This window comes from Ursus americanus, chromosome 13, assembly GCF_024610735.1.
Source record: "Ursus americanus isolate L20-20 chromosome 13, mUrsAme1.1.p, whole genome shotgun sequence".
Taxonomy (NCBI): Eukaryota; Metazoa; Chordata; class Mammalia; order Carnivora; family Ursidae; genus Ursus; species Ursus americanus.
The window spans coordinates 43,575,018-43,594,115 of NC_142139.1; positions in this window are offsets into that span (position 1 = coordinate 43,575,018).

Genomic DNA, 19,098 nt, shown 5'->3' on the forward strand with positions numbered 1-19,098 from the left:
TAATGATGCGGCCACATGTTTAAAATGTATTAATAAATGACAAAAATTATATTACAAACAATACATACATACATATCCTAGCTTATTAACAAATATGCGTACATATACACACAAGTAAAAAGCCAAAATATATAGACCAACACTTGCAGAGTTTTTTAATGCAAGGTGAGATTATGGATGATTTTTTTCTTTTTGTTTTTCTTCTCTATCAAGTTTTATCATTAATGCTTTAGTCAATTTTTAGAGTAAAAGTAAAATTTTAGTTAATAGAAAAATAAAACAATACAAAATAAGTATTCTCTATTTCCTGATTAAGCCTAGGACAAAGCAACTGAAGTTTTGGTAGCAAATAGAATCTCTGTAAATTTACACAGGCAGAATGTTTGCATTTTCCATGCGATAGGTCAAACAGATGTCGCTACTTACAAAATTCCTCTTCATGACACTAAGCAGATTAGTTTCAACATTCAACGTAACTACTTTCCCAGCATGATTCTCCCTTAAGGAAACTCTAACCACAGCCGAATGCACTACTCTGTCCCTCCTTGAACAAAATATTAACCTCATTTGGACATTTCTAACATTACTCATACTAACATCACCGAAGAAATTGTGTAAAAGTTCAGTTCACTAGATAGAAAAATAAAGTTATAGCCTTTTTATTGATAAGGTATTTAATATTAAAAAATGAGATCACTGAATATTTAGTATTATATTCTTTGTTAACTTAAGGTTCCCTTCTAAAGCTTTCTCTAGATTAAGACCATGTTTACATATCTTAAGAATTATAAGTAATTCTTCTTGGCTATTTTTGAGAATATAAAGGGAGAGTTCTTCGGGTTCTCTCTCTTTTCTTTTTTAGTAACATACAACTCTCCCGAAAATTCAGATGAGCATGAAGACATCCACTATCGAACTTGAATGTACTTATTAGGATAAGAAGACAATGAAGGAAAAAGCGTGTTGCTTTGTCTTGCTTTCAACACAACTCGTGACATGCCGGCTCGACAACTTTTGTCTGCCGATTTTAGAGTGACAGCCTCCACAGCTGCTCCAAGACAAATTCCATCTCCAAATGTGTAGAAATGACATAAAAAAGCGAAGAATCCATTTGGGACAACGTGGATGAACCTGGAGAACATTATGCTAAGTGAAATAAACCAGACCGAGAAAGGCAAATACTTCATGGTCTCACTTATATGTGCACTTTTACAAAGTCAAGCTCATAGAACCAGAGCGTGGAATGGTGGTTGCCAGGGGCTGGGGGTAGGGGGAAGGAAAAAATATTGCTCATAGGGCAATGAACAGCATGGTGGCTATAGTAAACAATACTATGTTGTATACTGAAAATTTGCTAAGAGATCTTAAGTGTTCTCAGCATACATACATGCACAAAAGGTAACTATTTAGGTGACAGATGTGTTCATTAACTTTGTGGTAATCATTTCACAATGCATGCATATGTTAAATCGTCAGGCTATATACCTAGAAAAATCACTTTGTACAACCTAAATATATGCATTTATTATTTGTCTATCGTACCTCAATAAAGGTGAAAAATAATAATAATTAAAAAAAGAAATGAAGAGTCAAGAATTTCACCAAGCATGCTTGGTGTAGTGGGCGTGGAGGGCGGTATTGTAATGGCTGGAAGGGAAGGGAGTGGAGTGCAAGGGTAGCTTCTGGAGTCCCATTAGTTCTGTTTCTTTGTCTGACTGCCCGTTACGCAGGGGTTCAGTTTGTAAAAATTCAGTGAGCTTTGCACTTACGTGTCACACGTTTCGTACAATGAGAGTCATATTAACATTGCTACAGATTCTACAAAAATTAACTTTTTGTTCTGTTTGCAGCCCAATGTTTTCCTAAAGATCGTTTTTCTTAAAACCAATGAAAAGAGCCCACTCACCTTACATAGTTACTCTATTTTATCATCGTAAAGCCAAAGTATTTTGGGGTATAGTAATACAACTTTCTTAGATACAAGCTTTGTATATCTGGAAAACAAAATCCCACAAACACTAAAAGAACGCCTGTGCCTAGATGATGTTGGCGATTAATTAGGATTGATTCCAACCAATCATATTTAAATATCTCTGAATTTGGCATGCCTCATCTAACTAGGTTTGCCACAATCTTAGGACTCATCATTTTTCCTTTCCAGTGTGAAATTACTAAATGCAAAGGAAAGAATCCTATCATGGAACATCAAAATGACAGAAGCTGTTACCAAAATATCTGTACGATGGTTTTAGTTGTGTTAAATCAGTATGCTAAACTGCGTTAGACAGGGCTGAACAAATAGGAATCGAAGACGTCTCTTCAAGGAGCGGGAAAGGCACACCTAAGGCAATTATCACAGAAACATTGAGAGAACTGCTGTTTCAGTGCGTGGAGCTCCTTGAACATGGAAGATGGAATCATTAACTAGACCGGCATTGTCGTGAAAGATGCCACGTGAGTAGTCTTAAATGTACTGAGTAAGCTTGGACAAGACTTTGAATATTCCCTGAGCCCCAGTTTTCTTGACTGTTGAATGGGGACCTTTTGGGTTTTTTTTTTTTTAAGATTAGAGAAAGTGTGTAATGAGCCTGGTATAAGCTAACAGAGCTACCGGTACAGGAGCACCAGGGAATGCAGAGAACAGTTTGGGGCAAAAGATAACTGCTGTTCAAATGTTATCATCCTCATTTTACTTAAATGACTTAAGAAAGCATTCTAGCAGATTGACTCATTTTGAGTTTTATTCATGAATTATTTCTCATTTTCTAACACAAGATTCCTCATCACAACCTAATGTGGGTGATCAATTCAAAATGTTGTTGACACGTTTTATAATCACTGGTCTAAACGTGCCAACTATTTACTTACTATGTCATTATGATGTGGCCCTACTTTCTTTTGTCTTCCAAGCAAGCACAGTTCTTTTAAAAGTAAATTTTGACCCAGCACTACAAGTAATATGAGCTTTTATGCCATTGTCTAGAATTCATTCATTCAACAAATTTTTTTTTTTGAGAAATAACGGTGTGCCAGGTTGTTCTAGGTGCCCAGAATATAATACCGTGGTGATCAACTCAAAGACCCCATTCTTCAAGGAGCTTATATTAGAACAAAGGCACACAACTAACAATAACTAAAAACCAGGTCATTCGGTATAGTAGTAGTTATTGTATGATATAGTATAAGTGCTTTAAGAAATAAACAAAAATAGAGCAAGGTAGGGGAGATTTGGAGGGGGAGGGGGAGTTCTGGTTGAGAAAGTGACATTTGACTCTTGCTGCAGAGATTTAGCTGTGCTGTTACCTGGGGGAGGGCACTGCAAGCAGAGGGTATGACCAATGCAAAGGCCAGAAGAGGGAGGAGGCTGTCATGGGGCTGGGGCACCGATGGCAAGGAAGATTGTGGTAGAAAGGAGCCAGACTGTAGGTCACTGGGAGGACATCAGCTTTCTCTCGGAGTGGAATGCAGTATTTAAGTACAGGAGTATCATGAGTAACTGGCTGGGTTTTTTAAAATGCACTTTAGATTTTAAAAGGCTCGCAGGATCAGGCTGTCTGGTGTGTTGAGAAGACACTTTAGGAAGACCAAGGGTAAAAGCAGAGAGACCCGTTAGGAGGTGATTATCCAGACGAGAGATTCTGGTGGCTCCAATGAGATTGTAACAGTGAGAGCGGTTAGAAGTGGTTGGATTTGGGATATATTCTGAAGGAAGAAACAGCAGGAACTGCTGACAGATTGGTATGGGATGTGAGAGATTAGCAAATGCCCCTGTTTCACAGAAAATTATAATGCAAGAAAACACTGTATCTCTAAATTGAAACTCTTAAGGGTTTTTGTTTGCTCAAAGTGTATTCTTTCTATTGAATTGTACAGAATGAACCTGCATGTGAAAGAAATGAAAGCTTTGTTAACATTTTATCTGCAATGTTAGCACAGTGAGCCTTGGGAAGAGAGGTCTTGACAAGAGGGTCACGTGAGCAGTGCCTGCCGCGGCCCTCTGCTCTGACCCCTGGGAGGACAGCTATGTTATGAATGCTGTCAATTTATTTCATTTCCATCAACCAAAGCTGAAGTGACATTTAATGATTTCATTAATCGAAGTTCTGTGGCTTTTGACCTTGGGGTTTCCAAATCTGTGGCTTCTTATTCTTTCCTGCAATCTTGCCAGGCTGTCTTAAAGAAGAATTTTATATTGCTGTCAGGAGAAAATCACTTGCAGTTCTTTGAGATGTCAAAATCCTGTCATTTCTGCAGATGTGGCCCATTGTGACTCAGGATATGAGGTGAGGCTTTGACTTTATTGTCACTTTCTTTTCTCTGAACTATCTAAGAGCATACCTCCCTTCTAATTCTTTATGCATGTGTGTGTCACAGCCAGTATTGTCACAAAATTGCTTTAATGCAAAAAGTGAGCTGTTTTATCCTTGTAGGGTCTTCTTGTCAAAGAGATAATTCTGCAGCAAAACTTTTTCAATCTGTAAAAATTGTATTTGACAGTCTCATAAATGGTGGAAGATTTGAAATACTTATTTAAAATAAATAAATACATGTTGACTGATTAATTGACTGAGCATGTAGTGAGAGACTGGGTCCCTTCTTCTTAGAGACTCTGGGGATTGGAAAAATCCTGATTGGTTAAGGGAGAAACAGGAGAATCTTCCACACTTAATATAAGATTATCTCTTGCTCTTTGGCAGTGTTTTTCGATGTAACATTTTTTACTTGGTTCTTCATAAGGACGATGCATTGTGCCTCCTCGGAGAACCGTGGGAATCATTCTCAAATACTGCAACGAGCATTGTTTGTTTATTTTAATCCGTGCTAGTTATTTAATTCATTTTATGTGTCTTAAAAATTTGTAGGTATCAAGATGGAAATTAAAGCTATTTGCTTTTACTCCAGTCAAAACCATCTCTTCTCTCTACTTCTGAGCATGGCTCTGTTCTCCCACACACAAAATGCTGTCCTGGGAAGAAATCCAAATCCTCTCCAATGCCTACTGCATCTCTGCAGCTCGGTCAGTACCAAGCAATCTGAAATATAGCAGCTGGAGGTGTGAGAAACACACAGGCCAACCGAAGATACTATATTGCACCTTGCTGAGTACCAGGCACTTCTAAATCGCTCTTTGTTTCGAGCAAGAGATAAATGATTAGCTTGCTAACTTAGTATATTTTTAAGATCCAGGTGGTAGCTTCTTGAATAGGTCTCGTTATGTCTTAGTTGGTGCAACTTTCATAGAGGGAATCCACATCTGTGTCTGTGGTGGGAGACTGTGCCATAGGAAAACAGCTCTCGACTGTGAGTCAGGAGTCCCACAACTCTGCCACTAAGTGGGAAAGCAATTTATCATTGGAGGAGAATGCTGTTTTTATCAGTTAGGTCTCTAAAGAAGCTATTATATGATTCCACTGGATTTATCAGTGACAACCTTACTAGATAATATTGTAAAAGGAATGCATTGTTCTAGAACCTTCTGTGGCATTAATAATTTTTCCTCTCTTTAAAAAAACTATTTTTAGAGCATTTTTAAGTTTATGACAAAATTAAGGGGGAGGTACAGAGATTTCCCATATACTTCCTAACCCCACTCATGCATAACCTCCTCCATTATCAACATCACTCATCAAATTGGTACATTTAGGTACCAAGGACAAACCTACATCAACACATCATAATCAACTAAAATCTAGAGTTTAGGGTTTACTCATGGTGGTGTACATTCTATGGGTTTGGGCAAATGTATAATGACATGTATTCATCATTAAAATATAATACAGGGTATTTTTACAGCCCTAAAATACCTCTGTATTCTGCCTATTTATCCCTTCCTTCCCCCACCCCTGGTAACCATTGATTTTTTTCATTGTCTCTAGAGCTCTGTCTTTTCCAGAATGTTGTATTCAGTATGTATTCAGTATGTAGACTTTTCAGATTGACTTCCTTCACTTTATAATATGCATCTGGGGTTCCCCCATGTCTTTTCATGGCTTGACAGCTCATTTCTTTTTAGTGCTGAACAATATTCCATTGTCTGGCTGCACCAGTTTATTTATCCGTTTACCTTCTTAAGGACATCTGGATTACTTCCAACTTTTGGCAATTATGAATAAGTGTTTATTCTAGAAACATTTTTTTTTAGATATATTTATTTATTTGAGACAGAGATAGAGCACGGTGGGGAGGGGCAGAGGGAGAGAGAGAATCTCAAGCAGACTCTCCCCTGAGTACAGAGCCCAGTGGGGAGCCCAGTGGGGAGCTCGAGCCCACGACCCTGAGATCATGACCTGAGTTGAAATCCAGAGTCAGATACCTAACAGACTGAGCCCCACAGGTGCCCCTAGAAACATTTTAATTGTTTACATTGTAAACATCAGTGTGCAGGTCTTTATGTGGACATCAGTTCTCAATTCCTTGGGACAAATACCAAGAAGGGCATTTGCTGGGTCACATGATAAGAGCATGTTTAGTTTTGTAAGAAACCTCCAAACTGTCCTCCAAAGAGGCTGCACCATTTTGCATTCTCACCAACAATGTGTGAGAGTTCCTGTTTCTCCACATCCTCATTCGCATTTGTTGCTGTCAGCGTGCTGGATTTTGACCATTTTACCAGATATATAGTGGTATCTCACTTTTGTTTTAACTTACATTTCCCTGCTGACATAGGATATGAAGCATCTTTTCATGTGCACGTTTGCCATTTGTATATGTTCTTTGGTGAGGTGGCTGTTAAAATTGTTGGCCCATTTTTTACTCGGGTTGCTTGTTTTCTTATTGTTGACTTTTAAGAGTTCTTTGTATATTTCAGAAAACAGTCCTTTATCAGATGTGTCTTTTGCAAGTATTTTCTCCCAGTCTATGGTTTATTCTAATTCTTTTGGTATTGTCTTTCACAGAGTAGCAGTTTTTGATTTTCATAAAGTTTATCAACTATGTCTTTCATGTATCGTGTCTTTGGCATCATATGGCATTAATCTTTTGATCTTTCCTCCTAGATTGGAATGAGCGTTCAGAGATTTGTGTCTCCTTTTTACTCCAAGATTCACAGGTGTGGCCAGGATGTTCTATGAACATGTGCATCACAATGTTACAATGACTAAACTCATTGGGTGTGCAAGAAACATACTATACACGAATCACAATCTTATATTTAGAAAAAATTATTCTAGCCACAGTTTTAAATTGCTTGACTCTCTTCATACTTAAAAAGTCAAAGAAACATGTTATATCGAGCAAAATAATTACATTCATCCAGAAAAAGTAAATGTAATGGCAATTGCCACAATTATACCCTTGCTAAAAAAAATGAAAAGTAGAAAAGAAATTCCTAGCTAAAAAAAAAAAAGAAAGAAAGAAAGAAAAAAAGACAATGAAAACAAAGTTCATTATTGCCAGAATATCAAGGAGAACATTTCCTGTAAGAGGGAGAGGAGACTTTATATAACTGTGATTTTCTTAAATAAGATGGTGAAACTATGAAAATAAAGCTTCAAATTATTGTTTTCAGAAACTCTCTAGTTTTGGGATGGAAAGATAACAAATGTGGTTTTGGTTTTCATAATTTCTTTCTAAAAAGCAAATCTTGCTAGTGGTTCTTTTTTGGGTAGGACAAGAGCAGTGATTTTTCCTTTTAAGTATCATGCCCCAGATTCCCTGTTGTTTCCGAGCCTGGACTGCACTGATTCAAGAAAGCTAATTACGCTCATAGACTCCCAACGTCCTGTTCAATTACATTACATCGCTATCTTGAAATCAGCCTGGGTGGGGGAGCATTTACACAACAGAAACTGGCAAACACTCAAATCTGCCCTCCGCTCCAGAGTCCATGGTTAAAGATTTACCAGCACACCACTGAACTGAACCTGTAAACTTGGACACCTATCTGCTACTACTCACTCTATCTTCCCACAAGGATCCCATCTTCCGAGTGATGCTCCATGCGTAGTAAATAAGCCACTAATCCGGAATCTGCAGATTCCAGCCACACCCTCTGCCCCTTGCTTCAATAGTTCCCACATTATAATTACAGGGAAAAGAGTTGGATATGGACACTGGTATTGGGTAGAAATCACGAACAATAATAATAGTAACAGAGTGGTAGAGTCTCACTGACACGTATATTATAAAAGCTGAGTGAATATAAATTGAGTTGAAAAAAATAGTTTTCCCCATCTGATTTGGTCAATGTACTTTTCTCAAATGCATAGGAAATAGTCAAAACTGCCCAATACTATTAAATAGCACCAACATTTTGAAGGGTTCAAAGTACTATCAGGTAAATTATTTATTTCACTGAAACATATTTAGAATGTAGAAGGAGTAAGTTTCATATCCTCATCATACAAAATCTCACAGGAAGCTTAGAAAGAGTAAGTCATATGCTAAAATCACACTGTAAGACCATCATAATTTGTAATTATTATTATTTGTATTTGTAATTACAAATAAAAACTCATCGTTCTTAATGCCCCACACAAGGTCACCATTCCCACATAAGATCCTAGAGTAACAAAGTATGATCTCTGCATAACAAGTACCGATATTTTGGAAATGCAGTAAACATATAGGTTTTTGTCTTGTAAGTATATCATTTTCAAATAAATTAATGCCATTTTGAGACAAAAGTAAACAAGATCAGAAATTCAAACCTGAACATTGAAAACAGATAATTCTTACATAGTCTTAAAAACTCTCTTATTGCAACCTACATTTTCCTATAACAACAATTCTTTACATTTGTATGGATATGTGTATGTAATCATATATGTGTGTGTATATAATAAATATACATTACAGTTTACAAAAGATTTTAACCTTTGTAGTCTCATTCCTATTCTATTTTCACATTCCCAGGTAGCAGTAAGTATTTACCTTATTTAATGTATGAATAAACTATAGCTTAGAAAGATGATCAGTTGCTGAAAGTTCTAGAGCCTAGTTAATTGGCTTCTGATAGATCTTTTTTGCCCTGTATTGTCATGGTGCAGAAGGACAAGAATTACCCAGATATGGATACTTTTGCTTTACCATGTTAATTACAGTTATAATCTTATTCTTTGTAACACTTTTTCTTTATATTTTGAGATGCAAACTATTGCTATTGCCGTTATTATTTACAGCATGTTTTTATTTTGGACATATGATAATACTAACTACCATTGACTGCTTATTATGTGGCAATGTTGGCACTAAGCCCTTCGCCTACATCACCTCATTCAATGATCCCGGGGTATTTTAATCACCCACATTTATAAGGAAAGAAGTGAAGCTTAAATATAAAAAGAATTTATCCAAGATCACATAGTGGTAAGTACGCATTTGAAATGTGGCTCTGATTCCACAGCCTGAGGGTTTCAGTAGTACGTGCACACTGCTTTACCCACCACTTGGTGCTTGCTCTTCTCTGTCCCACCTCAGAGAGTTTTTCTTACACAAATCACTTTAAATGTATGCTAATTTGTGACCAAATAACCGTAAAGCAACTGCTATGTCATTGCTCTTAACTTTAATTACCTTCCTTTCCTCCTGGCATTTCTCAGTTATATATTAATTCGGTCTTTATCCGGTAAGAAAAGGTGGTGTCCTGGCTGTGCAGTCAGTCTAGCGGAGCCTAACTCCTGACTCTGCTTACTTACCGTGATGTATTATATGAGTTATTTATGCCCCCTTTATATCCATTCCCTCCTCTGTAGTATGAGGTTAAAAATGGTGTCTCCTATTGATTTTTTTATGATCAATAAAGCAATACATACAAAATACTTAAGATAGTGCCTTACAAACAATGTTAGTTCTTATTTACAATGAGTACAGGGATCACCTATATACAAATAGATAATATTAGATAGCTCAGAAGCTCTATTCAAGGTGTTATTGGACTCTGGAAATGTTATTTGCAAGCTCTTGCTTTCTAAGTCACAGCAAAAAGATCTGGCCTCTTAATGTGCTGTTAATCTGGAAGAAAATGTGTGGTGGAGAGTTTAAGCTAGATTGAATATTAGTTCTTTAGTGCAAATTTATGTAGCATCTCTATGAGTTTTCATTTCCTACTTTACAAAATAGGAATATTAATACCTAGCTCACAGAATTGCCTAGAGGATTCCTTCTCAACCCTGTGCAAGCCAGGACAAGTGTAGAAACGAATCCTATCCAAGCAGCTTCTAGGGGTGAAGAGGCCAGGGTGTCCCAACCTCAGTCCCCTCTGGCTTTCAGTATCTTGAGCCACCTGTGCCCATTCCCAACACCCCATTGCGAAGCTCTGGTCCAGGGAATCACAAGCGCTGTCAGCGGATGTCAGAGCGCCTGGCACGTGGAAGACACCACGTTAGTTCCACTTGGCTACCTCAAGGTGATGAGACTTTATTGTACTTGATGAGAAGTCACCAATATGACAGAGACTGAGTGGTGTCTACCGTGTATTATTTTTGTCATTGTGCTTCATTCCACCAAGACTCTTTACCCCACTCCCTACCTTTCACCTTTTATGTTCTGTGGGCTAGGAAATTCAATTATCGAGTGTTTGAAATTACGTCAAAAAGGCCAGGAAATCTGAGTGGAGCTATCCCACTAGGAAAATATAGGAAACCAGTGGTATTAAGGAGCAGGGTCAAAAGAAGCAAAGAAAACCTTTGTGTAATTTCCCCTGATTGTTCCGGAATGCCAGTCTGGATCTGGTTCTTCTCCACGCAGTCTAAGGCAGGCTTCATACCTTTTCTGGAGAGTCTCATAGCAAAGAGACCGTCAGCTACTTTGCTCTCCAAAACAGAGGCCATTTAGTAATTAAAATGTCAAGTTTCGTGTATCAATCTCAACTGGAGCCTTGGTTCATAGTTAAAGGCCTCCTATCTCAAGCTTGGCCCTGCTGCAGTGGAAAGTCCACAGTAGAAAGGGCTGCTAGCGCCTTCTCTCTCCACTCAGCCTGATTCTGGCATTTTCTCTCTTAGAGCCCTTACACTCATTGGCCCTGCCTCCCATGGCTAAGAACTGCATTTCCAGCTGCTCCTTTGGGACTCCTCTCTCAGTCTCCAGCTACACAATTCTGCAGTCCTCTGGCATCTTGTTCAGGGAGTCTTTCCGCCCCTCCAGGGACCCTCTGACACAAGGCGTCCTACACCCTTCTCATCCTTCTCAGGTCTGGCCCACAAATCATGGGACACATATATCTGAGAATTGTCATCAGGGCCAGTGTAGTTTCTTTTCAAAATGTACTCCCAACTCTGCTCTAAAGGTTGCTTAAGGCAGCTTAGGACAACTGAGATTTTTCGGGTCAAAGCCATTAGTTCACTTTGTTCTTCGAATGCAGGGGGCCACAGCAAGTTCTTCGGGTGGGTAGTTGAAGCCCCCTCACTCATATTGAGGTAAAGAAATGGCTCTCGTTCCTTCACTGTGGCTGTGCGGTGTGGAGGGGGTGGGCACACAGCACAGCTGGGTCCGAGCAAAGGCTCGCCAGTCTTGAACTTTCCAAGCCACTTCAATTTCAAACCTTTTATTCTTGCGGCGAGTGGCTAAGTGTTACAGGATAGCTTTGGAGCCCTTCTTTGCATGTTCTCCATGACTGGCCTAGGACTTTCGTGGGGTATGTGAGACTGATTAATGGCTATAAGTTTATATCTACTCCTAAAACAAATCAGAATCACTAGTTATATATATAGAACTTAATAGTTATGGAATTGTCCAGCTGTGTGCTTCCACGCACGTGAAATAAAACTGTCTTAAAATCAGGAGAACTTCCTTTTTAAAAATCATGGTTCACACAGAAACTCTCCCTGGGTTGATACTATAATTTAGGAGAAATCCATCAATAGATTAAATCATTAGCCAACAGACTTTTAAATTATCCCAAAGAACATAATTATGCTTTGGATGATATGAAATGGAAAATAATGTTTACAATTTTAGTATGAGAGACTGGAATTCAAGGCAACCCTGAGAGGATATTAGAGGCCAGATAAATAATTATTCCTGCTACGCTAATCCTGGGAGCTTTGCCAGATTCCAACTGATTATGCTGCAACCAGGACATCCTGGTGCCTTAGTTGCCCAGCAACCATTCTCCTCCCTTTTTTTGTCTTTTCCAGAGGTGCAGAATACAATGTCACTTGGGATGGAAGTCAGCAGATAAGAAACTCAATCTCATTACCTCAGCCGGAGCTCGTCTGGTGTGGACACAGCCTGGGCTTTAATGTCAGACAAATCCAGATTCAAACATTGACCTTGGAAAAAATAATTAACCTCTCTGAGTTTGCTTTAAAACTGGATATTACATTTCTGTCACATGCCCACGTCTTTTCAAAGGAACTGTCCCACTCACAGTACGTGGCTCAGGAAGGCAGCTCTTAAGACATTCTCTGCATGGAGACAGTCACTCATATATGGTTGGTAATGTGCTTCGAGAGGGACAAACCGAAGTTCTGCCAACATTCCAGAGAGAAATTCTGGGAAACCTTCTACCGAAGGAAGGTGATGGTAGTTGGCCAATTCGTGGATTCATTTTTTATTCAAATAAAAGTCACAGAGTGCCTCTTCTATGTTCCAGCAATTGTGCCAGGCAGTTGGGATTCAATAATGAAGGTGAACACGATCACTGCCTTCATGCAGCTTACAGTCTAATGGGTGTGATGACCATACGTGAGTGAACAGGAAATAAACAAGATATTGACAGGCTATAACTATTGTTAGGAGAGGAACAGAGAGGTGGGAGGTGGTTAGGTAGAAAAAACCAGAGGAGACCTAACTTAGGTAGTGAGATTAGAGAGATTCTATTGAAGAAGAGACATTTCAGATGGGACCCCAAGGAGCCTGCCAAGAAGAGACCCTAAGCTAGGAAAGAAGGTAGAAGGGATAGAAGATATTAAAACCTGAAGCAAGACTGGCATATGGCTTAAATATGATATTGGGCAAAGTGTGGTAAAAGCGATAAGACATAGAGGATTTAGCTGGCTGAGGATTTCCCAGGATACTGACTCCCAAAGGTTCCATCTGTGTGTGGTGTTCAGCATCTCAGATTTATAAAGGCCTGGCTGGTCCGGAGACCTACCTGTGATAGTGCTGTGAAAACGAGGGAAAAGCCCTTACTATTCTAATTCTTTCTGAAGCAACCCATGTAAAACATGGCAGGTGTCAAAAATGTTAGCTTATAGTAAAAGATATGTGAATACAGGTTGGAGTCCTCAATCTCTCTGTCTTTTTTTAAAAAGACTTTTCTTATTTATTTAACAGAGAGAGAGAGAGAGAACAAGCAGGGGGAGGGGCAGGCAGAGGGAGGAGCAGGCTCCCGCTGAGCAAGTAGCCTAACACGGGACTTGATCCTAGGACCCTGGGAACATGACCTGCGCCGAAGGCAGATACTTAAACTACTGAGCCACCCAGGGGTCCCTGGAATCCTCAACTTCTTAAGAGCAATGACTGTTCACCGCTGAACCTCAGCACAAAGTTGGAAACACACAGCAGGCACTCAATAAAGACATGCAAAACTCTGTAGGCTATGAATAAATGAAGGGCGCTAAAGAACAGCATAACAGTGAGCAATAATTCATTAAGTCCACTCACACATCTTAATTAATTATTGTTTAAAATGTTCTCATAAAGACACGACAAAGGTACTCTGACAATAATAACTACTGTTGTTATAAAGTCTACAGACATCTTCCATAAACACATATCCAGTCTTTTCCTCCTATTGCCTTAAGTCTCTTTATGAAAATATTTATTTTTTCATTGTTATTTTCAAACTTATTTATGATAAGCAGAATATGTCAGTTTATCATTGTTTGTAGAAAGGAAGAACTGCCTGTAAACCATGCCTCTGTCATTAACTCTGTGACCTCTAAAGCACACAAGGAAATTCTCATGACAAATTAGTATGCATATCATTTTGAGGAGGCAAATAAAATTGTACAGACTGCTCCAGCAGATTACTGCGCACAGAGTCCATTCACTTCTAGAAAATGATGGTCTTTTCCCAGCGGTCACAGGTAGAGAATAGGTCTCAAACCCTGGTAACCTTTTCTTATGACCTGGAACCCATTTGCCACAAAAATACCTCAGCCCATCCCACATCCCTACCACCAGCTTTAACTGAGCACTCACAACCACAGTTAAATTTACTGAATGTGTATTTTTGAAATTCTCTTGACAATAACACACTTCAGTTTAAAATTTTAAATTATTTCCAATTTTAATTCTTTCCAAAGCCACCCAGGCCAACCAAATCATTATAGGATAATAGTAATTGAATAATTACTATTGAATAATAGTAATTGAATAAAAGAAAAGAAAAACACGTATTACCCTACTCACCAAATAACACCGTACTACGTTTGTGCAAATGTTTTACATCTGCCTCCATTTTTTTAATTTGTTGTGTATTTGCATATTTCATATTTTTAATATTATATATTATCCATGGTGGTCATCAACCATTTATTACCATAGCTTATCCATATGTAGATAAACTGTAAGCTGCATGCTTTTAGTAACCATTTATGTTTATATATAATACACATACATACATAATACATATATCAGAATTTAATTTTACCAATTACTAGTTCTATGTCAAGAAAGAATTACTATTTCTAGTTCTCAACTTTTCATCCTTATAAATAATGCCCTGATACATCCTTAACTAAATTATGCACACACTTCTCACTATTTCCTTAGGATATACAAATGGAATTTATTAACCAAGATTTTATACAGCCTTAGACATACGATACCATTGCAAGTTGCCTTCCAAAAAAGGTAAAAACTTCTGCTCCACCTTCACTGTATGACATAATCACATTCTAAAACTAAAGCAAGCAGAAGGTATCATGTCATGTGCAAACGGAACGGATATAAAATTACGTGTTCATTTTAATTGATGAGCTAATAATAATACTTATGTGCTAATTTTGATGAAGGATTATGTCTCAGAATCGTCTTAGAAAATCGCCATCTCTGCCTGGAAGGGGACGACCGTGACAGGAGTTTAAATTCTGACTCAGTTTGGAGGATGTTTGATTACAATGTGGTTTGACTCAGAAGCATAAATTGCTGTGAAGGATATCCAGCTGTCCATTAAACAGCAGAGCCCAGGCAGGAAATGACACAGCACATCAGGTTTCTGTTTACGAAGCACACGCTCAGGGGACGTACTGCGCCACTGTTGTCTGCTCCGTGTTCTTCTAGGCACGAGAGCAAGTAAGAAGAAATGGTGGGTATGGTTCTAATCCTCCAGAATCTCATTCGTTTAAGAGAAAACAGGTATACAACCGAAAAATTCCATATCCATACAAGGAAATATTTGAAATGTAACAATTGAGTTGTACAAGTCAGTCTTAAGTAATAGCAGTCTGGGGAAAAAGAAAATCTGGGGTCATTTAATTAAGACTTTATTCACTTGTTTTTCGAAGTATTTCAGTTTTTTAATTTTATTTCCGGTAGGTTAACATACAGGGTTATATTAGTTTAGGTAAACAAAATAGTGATTCAAGTGTACTCTTTAATCTGCATCACTTATTTGACCAATCCCCCTGAATTTGTGGGAAAAACTGGAATTGAACCGGATATTGTAGAATGGGTGGGATTGAGAGAGGAAGAAGAGCAATACGATCCAAACCATCAGAAATGAAAATGAGCACGTCCTAATTACTTTTCACTTGGATTCGAATTGGAAGATTCTATTAGGCAAGTATAGAACGTAATGTGGAAAGATTTGTTAGGGCCAGATATGAAAGCATTGCATTGAAAACACACCACACACACACACACACACACACACAACTCCACTTCTATTTAAAAATTAAAATGTCTTAAAGGTTTCTGTGTAGGGAAATAAAATGAAAGTCACTATTCATCTGCTCCCGCAGGCATGCATAATAAATAGGTTTGAAGTCCTACTGTGAAGTCCACATGAGGAAAGAGATTTAAATTCTTTTTAGAAGTATTTGTACATGGGCAGCCTGGCTGGCTCAGTCAGTAGAGCAGGCGACTCTTGATCTCAGGGTTGTGAGTTTGAGCCCCATATTGGGTGTAGAGATTACTTAAAACTAAAATCTTAAAAAAAGAAAAGTATCTGTACTCATCAAACCTACAGCTTGGGCAGAAATACTCATTGTTGTTAACTTTACTTTGGGTCTGCTGCTGTAGACAAATCAGAGAATGAGAATTCTTGTGGAGAAGCCCCTCTTTCCATGTCATAAGTTCCCATAATCAGGAACTTGGGCAACAGAATGGCTTCTGGTTTCCTTCCCTGCTCTGGACTTACAGCTCACCATGATAGAGGTAATTTATCTGCAGTGTGAAAATGGAACTTTTTCTAGGTGCAGTTTTTTGGAAACTGCCTGCCACATCCTCTACTCATGCATCCTGTGACCTTTCTGAGTGGGCTGTGCCCCCGCTGAGGAGACCCGAAGTGGTCCAACTATGCGTATGACTAAGTGGATGCATCTAATTCCCAGGAGATAAAGTATTTATAAGCCCATTTGGCCACACATCTGAAACCACACTCCCCAGTCAGCTGTATGAGTAATGAAGCAGGCCTTTGATCTCTATTGGTAATCTCTGACTACCTCTCAAATGGTCCTGAAATAATGAGGGGAAGAAAGGAACTATTTGCCCCTTCCCACAACAGAACTAAATTTGATGTGGGGCAAAAAGTAAAAAATACCTACAGACCTTCTTTCAGGCTTTTGTTTTCTGAAAGCCTAAACGCTGAAGGATATTTTATAAATAAGGATGAGACAATCCCACTGCTTTGAAGAAGGCGAGGCTCAAGCCAAGAAGGTGATGGTAAGGTTTGCTAAGTCTGAGGCAGAGACAAGGCCCATTAGACTTTTGGCATCAAAGATCTGCCCTCAGTCCCCTTGCAGCACGCTGGTAGATTAACCAGACTTGGAGAAATGACTGCTGGGTGCCTCTCACGAGCCTCGATACTCAGCTCAGAGTTCCCAGTTTTGGCAGAATGCAGTGCCCGTGGCTAACATGAAAGATGCTGAGTTCCTAGATTTAAAGTGGAATGACCATGCATGTCAGTTTTCCTGGGACAGTCCTGGTTTATTCTGTGTTATTCTGGTGTAATTTTTAGGTGCTCCCTCTTTCACTTTTGAGAGGATTCCATTTTGACGATAAATTACATATTCACCCTGAAAAATTTAAAAAGACTGGACAGTGTTGTACAATAAGGATTCTATTAGTGAACAGTATGGACAACCAGGAGTGAATAAGCAATCTGCCAATCAAACCTTGAGTAAATGGAAGCCCCTCATATGTAACCTAAGCACGAATGGCCCTTCTCAGGGAGTTTTATCTCCTCTTCTTCCTTCTCTGGCTTCCAAATGCCTAGTCTGCAATGTAGCTCATGTCTCAAATTCTTCCAAAATATCATGGGCAGATTTTTCACCAGGAACCACAAGTTGAATAAAAACAGGAAGTGCCTAGTATTCTGGACTGAATGTTTGTGTCCCCACCAGATTCGTTCTCTGAAATCCTGATGCCAACGGTGATAGTCTTAGGAAATGAGGCCGTTAGATATGCTGAAGTCGTGCTGGTGAAACCCCCATGAGTGGGATTAGTGCCCTAATAAGAAGAGACACAAAGGCTTTCTGCCTCCCTCTGCTCTTGCCATGTACAGATACAGTGAGAAAGTGGCTGTCTGTATACCAGGAAAAAGGCTTTCACTAGAGCCCAGCGGGACCGCCACCCTGGTCTTGGACCACCAGCCTCCAGAACTGTGAGAAGCATGTGTTGTTGAAGCCAGCCAGGCTCTGGTATTCGTTACAGTGGCCTGAACTGAGAAATATACCTAGGAATTTTATATTCAACAAATCAATACATTCATTAAATTCAATAAATAAATATAAATAAATTTATATTTAAATTCAATAAGTAAAAATTTTGCAATCAACTCCACTGCCAATTCCCTTTCCTGGGCACCATCTGGTCCCTTATGATGCTTATTTTTTCCTCATAGTTTTTAATAATTATTTGCATATGATATTTTTACTTGTGTATCCAATTATTAACTACTTTCTCTTCCTATAAAGTAGGCTCCAAAAGGCTGAGGACGTGTTTTCCTACCTGTCTCCTCAGCTCCTTGAATAGTGCTTGGCACGTGGTTGGCACTCAATAAATGTGTATTCAGTTAAAAAAAATGGCAAATAGAGTCATGGAGACTTGATTACTGAATAGAATGGGAGAAAAGGCCATCAGAGACTAGTTGGTCTTACTCATAAAAACATACTTTGCATCTTTCTTGCTTATAGCTCAGCTTTTTAACTTTGTAATAATTGAAAATATTATCTAGTGCTGCTGGGAATGATGCTTTTATTTACCTTATCCATGAAAATCCTAATCACATATCATCCTCTTTTGTAAATATCAGCATTCTAAAGGAAGAAAGAAATCATATATTCAGAATTAACACTCGTTACCTGATTTCATGGACTCTAGATATTTTAGGCCTGGTTTTGCCAGATCTTGAATAAATACTGGGCTACCTCAGGGGCTTCTAGATGAAATTGAGCTCCTTAGTGACTATTTAAAAATCAGGTCTTTCAGGTACAACAACCAAAAAAGGAGTCCTCAATAGTTTCAAGTCATGTCAAAGTGAGCGGGGTATCTTCACTGAACCCAGACTTTGTGGTTTGATCCAAGTCTATAGAGGCCTACAGAGTTTGATACTAGTTGACACACTCTGAACAAAATAGAGAGTTTCCTAAAACCTAGTCCTAGCTGCCGAGATTTAAGACTTTTGCATGGAGCATATCAAAGATCTTGACATAAAGCATTGCCAGGTCTTGCAATATCTTAAAGACGGAGTATTTACGGGTTGTTTTTTTTTTTTTTCTGCTTTTTGTTCCTGGGGAAGGTTAGGTCAGTGAAATCATCTCTAACTTGCTTGTTAAATAAATCTGCATTTATTGAAATGCAGCCAACAACCAAACTGGGAAATTAAGGGGTATTCTAGAGGCCCGGGGGCACACTGCCTGACCACTTGCTGAACATTAAAGGCATCATGTGGGATTTTCTGCGCTGGCTAGTCTTTCATGGTGGTCTACCAGCTGTACATCAGACACGGTTAATGAGGGAAAAATGCCTATTCCACTGGTAGCATAAGTA